We start from the raw sequence: 11,799 nt of genomic DNA, 5'->3' as shown, positions 1-11,799 counted from the left end.
AAAGTTGAACAAGGATGGGACAAAGAGTAACAAAAATCGTATATAAACTGAATATAAAAAAATTGCCGAAACGTAAGTAAATAGAACATGAAATATGATACAAAATTGAGACAACTAGACTGAGAAAAAATTAAGTCAGAAGTAAGTCAAAAAAGAGACAGAAATGGTGCGAAACCAAAACGAAAACTAGACAAACAATAAAAATGAGGCTTGAAAGAGACAGAAGCTAAGACAAAAATAAAGCGACAACGAGAAAAAAATTTAAGAAACTATGAACAACATGACTAAATGCGTTCAAATTGGGAAATAGAACAACAAAAATGAGTCAACAATGATAGTAATGTTAGGCAAAAATATAACAAAAAAAAAATAAAATCAAAATCAAATTTACATGACAATGAGTACAGTTTTAGCAAATAAGGGGGATAAAAATGATGAAAAAGGAAAGCAGGAATGATTTAAAAATAAACCAAACCAAATTCAAATCAAACAACAACTAGACACAGTTGACCTAAACAAAACATAGATGAAATATCAGTAAGAAAAATTATACGAAGGAGCCACAAACAAGTCAAAAGATAGCCCACAATGAAGCAAGAATTAAACAAAAAGGAGACTAAAATGGAACGAAAATGAGATAAAAATGAAACAATAAGTCAATCCGAAGAAAAGAAGCTCAAAAATGAGACATATATAAACCAATAATAAGACTAAAGGGAAAAGTAGTAGAGAAAGATATGTGTAATAAAATAAACAAATGAAACTAAATTGAGTGAAGTGAAATGTGACATCAATTAAATTAGATTCAAACGAAATTCAGTAAGAGTTAACCAAAGATTAATAAAATTGAGACAAATAATAAACGAATGGGACGATAGGGCTAAAAGCAGTTAATAATTAGGTGTAAATAGGTTAAAAGCGACAAAAATAAAACTGCGGTAGAATATCAACAAGAAAATTGACGCAGAAATGAGACAAAGAGGCAAAAAACTGAGGCAGACAACTAGAAATAGATTACAAAAGAGACTAAAAAACAATAAAACGAAAATGAGACGAAAACATGATAAAACTAATAACAAACAAAGCGAGACAGAAACGGAGCACGACAGTAACAAAAAAGGACGAACATGAAGTGGCAATGAGACGGTCAGTAAATAATGTCAATAGTTACAAAAATAACACAAGAATTAGAATGTAAAATGAAACAAAAACATAACTAAACAAGGACCAAGTTGAAGCAAAAATTTCTAACAACTAAACCGAAGTCAGATAAAAATGGGACAAATTTTAGACTAAATCAATATCAAACGAGAGTGAACAAAAATGGGACAAGAAGAAATGTACTTAAGATGAATAATGCAGAAGAAACTGACTTAAATTTATTGTATAGAGTTACAACTGTTGGACGAAACGAAAATAAACATGTAATGAAATCGGTCCAGAATTGAGTTAAAGGTGAGATCAAAAAAGAGCAATAATGAAACAAAAATGTATCGAAAATGAGACGAAACTGATAAAAAATATATACAAGTCGGACTCGATTATATAGAGACTCCATTATATATTGACTCGATTATATGTGATTCGATTCTTTATACAGGGTGACAAAAAAGTCCGGCCACACAGGAAAATCTCAATTTCAAAGATCTCAATTTCAAAGAATAAGAAGAAAACCTAAATCTGGCTTTCAAAGCTTTATTCAGTAACTCATAAAGATACTTCACAGACGATATCTCGGAATCCACCACCTTTCTCTGATCGAACCAGCTTCAGACGTCTCGGAAAGTCGTCGCAAGCGGCGCGCACGTGTTCCATCGGCATCTCGTCCCAGATTTTCGTGATAACTCGCTTGAATTGCTCCAAATTTGTTATTTTATAGTCGTTCTGCTTCGACATCATGTATCCCCACACGAAATAATCCAGTGGATTCAGATCCGGAGACGACGGAGGCCATTCATTCTTCGAAATGAAGTCGGTCAAGTTTTCCTCACACCACGCCTTAACAACCTTTGCGGTGTGGGATGGGGCGCCATCTTGCTGGAAGCAGTAGTAATCGTCTTCAAACAATAGTTCCCAATGAGAATGAAAGAGAGGTGAGAAGAAAACTTACCAACACTTGCACGCCCCCAAACGCGAGCAAAGATGCTAGATATATTTTTGGCATGTTTTATTATTCTTTATTGTAGCATAACATAGAAAGGGTTTATAACACACAATTATCGGTATATCTGGCATCACTGGGTGCGAGCTTAACACCAAATGCCTACGTCACTATTTGTGTTTACTTTTTAGTCCGTCTAGTGCATTTACCGGTGAAGAGAATAATTTTTAGTTTATCCATCGAAAATGCCTGTGTGTTGTGTAAATGTTTGCAAAATTTCATCTGCAGAGGCAGCAAAAAGAACTGAAGTGATAAGTTTCCACGGTGTTCCAAAGAAAAAGTCGATGAGAGCTCGGTGGTTGAAATTCTGTGGACTATCCAGAGACCCAGAAAAAAACTTGTACGTCTGTTCGCAGCACTTCGCAAGTGATTTATTTATTAACAATGCATCAATGGAAAAGAATCTAATGCCGCATAGCGGTGCTCGAAACAGACTGGTAAAGTACGGTGAGTGCTTCGAATATTTACAAAAAATGCACATATTTACAGTTTCGTGTTATTGTGGCTATGCCCTCCATTCGTAAGCCTCCGGCTACCGTAGACAACAGTAGAGCTGCCCGGTACGAGCAAAAAGAGCGAAAAAAGACTGTTGTAGCACTTCTTGAGGCCTACGACCATCAACATTCGAGCGAAATGCTGCCTGTGCCCGTAAATGAGCATATTACTGCTACTGATTCAAATCCAAATGCAATGACCATGTCACGAGAATTACAGTCTGAGCAAGCTGGCAGCATGCTCGTATGGGTCGAATTCGAATCTAACTCTAAGCATGAATCATCCCGCGTCGAGGATCGTTCCAGTATTAGTGCTCGGTTAGGAAAATTTCAATGTTTGTTCACAATGTTTGACAAATAAGATGTCCAGTCGTAGACAGACGTAACACTCCTTTTCGCTCGTCGAAGGAAATCGGTCCAAGTGTTAGACCTTTGCCATCCTGAACACCAACGCAAGCAGTCGGGCGAGAGCCTTGCCGTAGGTTAATGTTCAGCTCTACTTACGGCTGTTCATTAACCTACGGCAAGGCTCTCGCCCGATCGCTCGCGTTGGCGTTTAGCATGGCAGAGGCCTCAAGTTTGACTACGAGAAAACACTTGAGCAAATTATTCAGTCATTTTAGATTAGAGGATGACTCTACAGCTGTCCATGTTGGAATAGACTTCAATTTTTTTCTAACTTGTCATATTTCCCAATTTAATTTAAAAATTAAGTTATCATCTCGTAAAATAACCAAACTAATTTTATTCAAAAAGGTAATGAAAAACAATCAAAATTTTGTGGCTTTACTCAAAACGATAAAAGAAAAAAACAAACAACTAAAGCAGAAGGACAAAGAACTAACTGACAAATGTAAAATTATCGATGATCTTCGAAAGGCATGCGGACAGTTGAACGAAATAAGAGAGAAAAATATTATGGACCGTGTTGAAGAAGTTCTTAGAGGGTTTTTTTCAAGAAACCAAATAGATTTGCTACTCAAAAAGAAAGAAAAAGTGATATGGACGGCCGAAGAGATTGCAAAATCTTTCTCATTGTGGTATGTCTCCCCGATTATTAGTCACACAAAAAAAATAGAATCATTGCTATGAGGGTTTTTGGGATCAATATGGACCATTTTTTTGTTTGGGTATATTTTTTACTAAGCTTATTGCGAGCCGTACTGCCGTTCATGACAAGTCGGTTTCATAGCATAATCAGCAAGCCAAAAAAGAGCTGTTTTTCTTTTATTTTATTCGCAATACTCTGGTTCATATTTTAGTACAACAAAATTTGTATAGCTACTATCATTTGATGCTGGAACATTATCTAGATGAAAGTCTTGGCGAATATTATCTGCATTAATAGAAATTTAAATTTTACAGATATCATAGCAAACCTGCCTACGAACTACTGCGAAGTGAATACAATTCGCATTACTGAAGGTTGCTGGTACACACATGACAGATCGTGAAAAAATATGTGCTCTTGTGTATGATGAAATGTCTGTTCAATCCTCCATCGAGTACGACAAAAAGAACGATGCAATTATTGGCCCGCATTCTGAAATGCAAGTCGTTATTGTTAGAGGGCTTTTTTCTCAGTGGAAACAGCCCATTTTCGTTGATTTCGACACCAAAATGACCAAGCAACTTTTGGACGATCTGATCACACGCCTCTATGACATAGGATTCTCTGTGATGGCCAATGTACATGATTGTGGATCAGGCAATCGTGGTGTATGGCGAGATCACGGAGTCAATTACGAGACTAAACAAACTTCAATGAAGCATCCATGTACTGGAAAAGACATCTTCTTCTTTCCAGATGCCCCACACCTCTTGAAGCTTTTCCGAAACTGGCTTTTGGATACCGGATTCTTATACGAAGGTTAGTTTGTAATTATTGAAAAAATAGTTTTTTTAATGTTTGAATCTGATTTTTCTTCCACGTGAATTGTAAAATCAATCGAAATAAATTTATCGCAATTTTAAATGTCCTACTATTTCTGAACCGACAGTTGAACTGATTTTCTTGTTTCCCTTTTTTGCAGGTAGATTAGTCACAAAAAAGTTTTTGGAGCTCTTAGTGAATAAAGCGACAACAGAGAAAAAAATCTGACCGATAGTGGTCAAGACGCTTCTGTCGAATTAAATTCGTTGTTCAAGCTGACTTCCAAGCATTTGACATGTCGTGGACCTGAGCGTCAAAACGTGAGATTAGCTGCTGAGTTGATCAGTAACACCACGGCTGTGAATTTGAGAAGACACTACGGACAATATGAAGAAGCCTGCTTGCTGGCTAAAATCATTCAAATTGTGAACGATTGGTTTGACACGATGAATTCATATTCACTAAACCAGTATATTCTCTCGAAAAAATGTTATGGTGTGGAACTCGAAAAACAAAATCAGATTCTTGACCAAATGGAAACTATGATCACAGAGATTCGAGTGCTTACAGCACATTGTCTGCCAGCTCAAACCGGACACAAGGTGATTACATTTTATTATTAGCTACGATTCTTTTTTTACATTAATTTGCATGTTTCCAGTTGTTCCAACAAGCGATACTCATTTCCATCCAGTCTACAAAAAACCTGTTGACAGAGATTCGAAAACTCCCCGGTTTGGAGCAAGGATTTCTGATGATGTATAAGGTTAACCAGGATTGCGCAGAGAATGAGTTTGCGGTGATTCGACTAAACGGTGGTACTCATGACCATCCAACCCTCTTCAAGCTCTCGAACGTCTCAGATTGATGATACTTGGCGAAGGATTGTCAAAGCAGTTGAAAGTTAACCAAAATACGCGGTCTGTTTTGGTGAAGGAAGCCAATCCTATATCTAACGTTTTCCACAAAGCCAACCTTAACCTAAAGAATAGAAAAAATCACAAGAAGGTTGTATGCAAAGCCACGACCGCAAGGTTGAAGTAGAATACTTTTACAAGAAAGATAACCTGGCTGCTTGCGTGTCAGTCATTTTTTCTAGTAAATAAACGTTGACCGTTCATTGGCAGTATTGTAATTTCTTTTTGTCTGATATTTTGAATAAAGTTCATTGGATATTTTTAAATTGTGTGCAAATGAGAAGTTGAAGTGCTGCCGAATTGTAATATGCACATTGCTTACGACATCATAAAACGGGAACGGAACAAAGGCTACGGTTATGCAGAACGCGAATGCCGGCGCGATGCGATTCGCCTTACCGTGGTGAAATGTACAGCTCTTTTTAAGGCGAAGTAGAGCTATACATTTCAACAGATTTCGTCTTGCCGAATCGCATCGCGCCGTTATTTGCGTTCTGCATGACCGTAGCCAAACACTAAGCGACGCAAACACGTAATAATAGTCAGAGTATGCATGTAGATGAAGATAATTAACTTTGGATTATAGCGCAAAACGAGAAAATATTAACTCTTCAAATAATCATTTGTGTTCTTCAAATTTCAGTTGTTCAATTTAATATCCGATGAAATGTTTGTTCATTATATGATGAAGCTCTTATATAGGCCAAATGATGCATTCCCAATTTACTAGGTCCATAACTCTGCCGACCGCGCTTGGGAGAGCGCGGTATAACGACCAATCAGAGGTCGAATTTTGTGTTTTGACAAGGCTTAAGAGTTTTCAATAGTACAATAGTTCGAATGATAAAATTGCAATTTCATGCATTTGGTAGAAATCTTAGAAGATTTTCTAATCGATTGCTGCAAAAACGAAGGAAATCCATCGAAAACTAACCGATTTATTAGCATTTGAAATTTTTCTCACTTTTTTCAGTTTTAGATTTTCATTTTACATCCCTATGTAGCCGAACTTCCTGAGAGAAGTATTCTAATTCAAAATTAAATCTTCATTAATTCATTTGTTGTCCTTATAAGGACAATTGTTCAATTTATCATTGATAGTGAGGACTAAGGCGCACGGTCAACACAATGAGAAAGGTGTTTTCACATTGAAAACTAGACACGGCTTTACTGGAGGAAGTGTTGGCAAATGCATCTACCGCTAATACCACCGCTGTCATACGAAAGCGCGTCGTTCCATGTGGGGAATATCAACAACGAAAAATGACGCGCGTCTAAGCATAACCCGAACTGTTTCGCCGTGCTGCTCCCATTTACCTTTACATCGGCCTCAGGGAAGTACCGGCTGCATCTGCATCTACCGCTGAGGCTGTCACTATACTGCTATTGGTACCAAAAGCTATTAACTCTTCAAAAAAGTGTGTTATTTGTTCTCAAAAGAACAATTGTTCAATTCAAAATCGGATTTACGCAATCGCATCTCTGTAATATTACCGACAATAATATTCTTCTGAACAAACTGATACAACTTTCCCATTAGGCCTCTGCCATAATAGACGCGAAAAGCGACGCGAATCGATTCGCTCAGCTGTAGGTTAATGTACAGCCATCAGTAGAGCTGTACATTAACCTACGGCCGAGCGAATCGGTTCGCGCCGCTTTTCGCGTCTACTATGACAGAGGCCTTAGAGAAAGTTGCTGGATGATGTATTCACTTCATGCAAGCCTGCTGCTTGATGCTTCCCGCTACCACACTGAAACAGCATTTTAGTGAAGGGAGTGTCGTTGCATCAGCTGACCCTGCTACTATCGATGCTGATATACCCGCTGCAACAGTTACGCCATGCATAGCCATGCCACAGTTGTGGCCGCTATACGCTGGCCCAACTGCTGAGCAACTGCAACGCTATTCGCAGCCATGCCACAATTGTGGCCGCTATCCGCTATCGATGGTACCCACCGCTCGCTCCCGCTGCTGCTAAGAGAGGACTGCTGTCCTCGCTGTTCAGAACTATTATGAGCGGCTTCGACTAAAACAGGCTATTATATAGGGATGAAAATAGGAATGAATTATTTTACGTACGTGGTGGAATGATATAACTTGAAAAATATGTGTGACTTCATTCTGGTTCAGAGCGATCATTTGATAAGCTCCACCTCTTTTTTCAGTTTCTAAAGTTTTTCCTCAGTTTCGTAGCACGGATGCACAAAAATGATTTCTTGTGAACATTCTGTCAAGCCGGACCGATAACACTCTCATTGAAGCAACAAAATAACATGTTTTGTGTCGTGTTGTGCAGCTTGGTTGAAGAAAATGTTCCCGTCCCCATGTCGCATGTAAGCAGATTATTGCGTTCAGTAGACAGTAGATAGTGTATCCAGCGAATAAACACCGATGGTGCTCTCACACACGCAACGGTTTTAACCCGTATCTTATTGCGGTTTGTAACATCAAGCGATTTCGTTAGCTCGCTGTTGCGTGTTGCATGATGCATCTGCATGTTGCATGTTGCAACTTGGCAGCTGGGAGACGACGAAATTCTGTTTACGCTGATTGATTGAATCGACTTCATATTAGCTCTGCATAGTCGAACTAACTGCTTTTGTGGATGCGTTCTAACAAGGCAGTTTATTATTCAATGTCGGTTATGCTGATCGCAGCCTTTGCGCTTCCCCTACAGTGGGGAGTTTACTGAATAAAGTAAAAATTAGACAACTACAACAGAATTTAATTGCATCCCGCACAGAATGTCTGCTTGTGTTGATGCCAGAAAATTATTAACCTTCAATTATTTCTTTATTTGCCTTGAAAAAAGCATGTTGCGGTTCAAAATCGGTTGCTAATTACAACCTTTGAGCTGCCCTAACATTGGGGGAATTAAGATACACGGACAACATGCACTGTGGAAGCTATTTCACATTCAGTAAATTAGACGGGTGCGGCAAATTTAAATTGTTAGGATGCAACACAGAATGCTTGCTTGCGTTGACAAAAATGATTAACTTTCAATGACTTGTTTATTTGCCTTCAAAAAGGCATTTTGATTTCCAAAATTGGATTTCCTGATGGCAATCTTCATGCTGCCCCAACACAGGGGGAATAATGGCTGTCTGGTGACACACGCTGAGAAAAACCGCGCTGCTCCTGAAACGTGGTGACCAACCACAGAGCTAGTGCTGCTGCTAAGGAAGGACGACTGCTGTTGTCGCTGTCTAGAACTATTATGAGCGGCTCCGGCTGAAACAGGTTCTTATATAGGCCAAATAGCATGTTTTCAATTGCAAGGTATATGATCCTGTCGACCGTGCTTGGGAAGCAAGCATATAACGACCAATCAGAGGTCGAATTTTTCGTTTTGACAAGGCTTGACTATTTTCAATAGTACAATAGTGTGAATAATAAAATTACAATTATCTTATTTTGGGAAGAATCTAAGAAGATTTTCCAATCTTTTGTTGCAAGAACGAAGGAAATCCATCGAATATTAACCGATTTATTAGCATTTAAAATTGGACATATTTTTCACTTTTTTCGGTTTTAGATTTTCATTTCACATCCCAATGTAGCCGAACTTCCTGAGAGAAGTATTCTACTTCAAAAGGAGGATGTAGTATTCAGCGATGACGAAGAATCGCCGTGGATATATGAACCTAAGAAAAGGAGTCTTGAAGAGGCAGATGGTTTCGAGTACGCTATGGGTTACATCGCCAAAAACCACATGAATTTATCAATTAGAACAAGACTGTGAACCAGATGTTAATAAAGAGAATTATGTGCAAGATCTATCACACGGCGGTTTAGTCCAACCAAGTGAGGAATGGTTGAACATAGGAGACCAGCTTGATTCTTATTTTAACTGGATTCATAATATCGGCCCTGACACTAAACAAATTGGATTTAAAAAACAAACAAAATGTAAAAAAAAGGACTATCCATAAACTAAAACAAAAATTTCCGCAGCTTCCAGAAAGAGTTTTAACATCCTTTACTAAGACAAGATTAAATATTCGCGTAAAGCATTTGAAGAAGCAATTGCAAGAGAAAAAAATGGAGAAAGCGAGGATGCGAATTCGAAAGCAACGAAAAAGTGAAACTATAACAAGCTCTAGTTAGACGCCTAATGATAAGATCGACGAGAGGAGTGCAATTATCAGGAAGAATTCCCGAAAAATTACACATTTTATCATTTAATTGGAATAGTTGCCTAAATGAACAATAAAACAGTTGTATGAAACTGCATAGAATTTTTTTTTTATTTCACCTTCATTGTTTATTGCTAATTGAAATAGTTACCTATATGAACATTGAAACAGTTATATGAAACTGCATAGAAATATTTTTTTATTTCACCATCATTGTTTACTATATAGAGAAGCACACCGTCTCGCCTACGAAAAGGTTTTCCCTGTCGGAATTCTGGTTTACCCTTCCTTGCGGTAGAAACGAGCATGTCAGCGATCTTTCCGTTGCTGATCATCATTAATTCCTTGTTTTTCCTGGATATTGTCATTTTGTTGACTGTTTCCTTTACTGATAACGACGGTTTTCATATCTTCCATTGTGTTCGCCGACAGATGTTGATGTACTCAATATTTTTTCCGTTTTTGGTTCCAATAACGTCGTACGTATGGTGCCAGCTAGAGAGAGTATACACACTTTAAAAAGTATCTATAAGAGAAACCCGGTAAGCTAAACTAATGTTGAATAATGAACATTGTTACAAACAATGCCTGCTTTGCAAAAAAAATTCAGTAATAACTCCAGTAATATTGCGAACTTAACACTGCACCCGTTTCCTAATCTCTTCAAATAGTGACGTCACCGGTAACAATATCAACATGATTGTTTACATTCGAAGCATTTACTAATACTACAAAAATACACTCTCCTCCTCATCTCTCTTTTATTCTCATTGAATAGTTCCGCTTGAGCCAGTACATTTTTATTCAAAACCGTGTCCAGGTAGTACGCTGCGTTGATTTTGACCCCTTTATCGATAAAAATAAGAGGCAGTTTACCTCTCTTGCAAATGGCTCCCCAAACCATCACTGACGTCTTATTTTGGAACCGGGAAACGTTCAGCTTGTCCGCAGGAGCTTGCTGGAGGCTCACACTCCAAACTCGATCATTTTGGCGATTGACTGTTAGCTCCAAAACCAACAGCTTCTCGTCCGCAAAAATAATCTCGTCATCTGCGCGCCAACCGAGCAACTCCCGCGACCGTTGGTACCTCTTGTCCTTTGTAGCTTTGGTAACCCCATGAACCACCTGTTTTTTGTACGGTGTAGGTTTTAAATCCTTGCGCAGAAGCAGGCGGATTGATTCTCGGTTCAGTTTAAGGTTCCTGGCCAGCTTCCGTGCAGATTGGGCGAAATTCCGGCGAATCCGGTCTCGTATAATCTTTTTCAGCCTTGGTCGTCCAGATCGTGCCTTGTCCTCGGTGCCTCCGGTCTCTAGGTACCGATTTATGGTCCGGTACACGAATTTCCGGTTGATTCCGAGCGGTTTTAGGTGTTTGAATATGTGCTGCTCTTAACTCTGCCATGGCTCACAACTCAATGTAAACAAACTGCATAGAAACGAAACTCTGCCACTTTGGGCAGCAAAGTTAACCCTTTCATTTGACATATAGATGGCACCAGAGAGATGCAACGTGTAGGCTACAGGCGACCCCAAAAAAGTGTGACCGGACTTTTTTGTCACCGTGTAATTTTAGACTCGATTTTATATAGGAGCAAAGAAATTTTTTTCTTGAATTTCAAATATGGCTTCTCTAGAGCTAATATATCGTAAGAGAATATCTACAAAATACGTAACGCTTGGTAAAAAAGGAAAAAAAAGAGAAAAAATTTAAAAAAAAATAATTTTGAAAATTGTTTAAAAAATTTAAAAATAAAAAAACTTAAAATACTTAAATAAAAATACCTGAATAAAAATAATTTCAAAAATAAAAAAAAAAATGAAAAAAAAAATTTTTTGAAAATTTGAGAAATTGAATACTTTTATTCTTCACCTAACATTTATTTAAAAATGAAAGTTAGCGTTAAGTAATAAATGAGATACAAAAATTAAAAATAATGACAAAAGTGAGCAATAACACTCAACAAATGGGGCAGAAAATGAGAATGGGAACGAAAAATGAAAGAGTTGAATATTCTAAAAATCAAACAGAACAGAAACTAAAAAAAAAAACAAAAAGAAATCAAAAATAACAGATAGAAATGAGAACAATTATACACGAAAGTAGGACAAAAACAAGCTAAAACGAATCCAGAATATGACAAGAACAAAATTTAAATACAAATACAGTAGAAATAAAATGAAGTAAACAAATACAAAACTAATCAAGAGGA

The 11,799-nt window shown here is 37.7% G+C and overlaps 1 long non-coding RNA gene across 1 annotated transcript; it reads left to right on the top strand.

Annotated features, from left to right (window-relative positions):
• The first annotated feature begins 4,045 nt into the window (after positions 1–4,045).
• Positions 4,046–5,710, top strand: LOC129731512 (uncharacterized). The gene is made up of 3 exons (XR_008729031.1): positions 4,046–4,525; positions 4,689–5,130; positions 5,190–5,710. It is a non-coding gene; the product is annotated as an uncharacterized LOC129731512 (long non-coding RNA).
• Positions 5,711–11,799: the final 6,089 nt, after the last annotated feature.

The sequence above is a fragment of the Wyeomyia smithii genome, chromosome 1 (assembly GCF_029784165.1).
Source record: "Wyeomyia smithii strain HCP4-BCI-WySm-NY-G18 chromosome 1, ASM2978416v1, whole genome shotgun sequence".
NCBI lineage: Eukaryota > Metazoa > Arthropoda > Insecta > Diptera > Culicidae > Wyeomyia > Wyeomyia smithii.
This window is presented reverse-complemented; position numbering and strand designations above follow the sequence as displayed.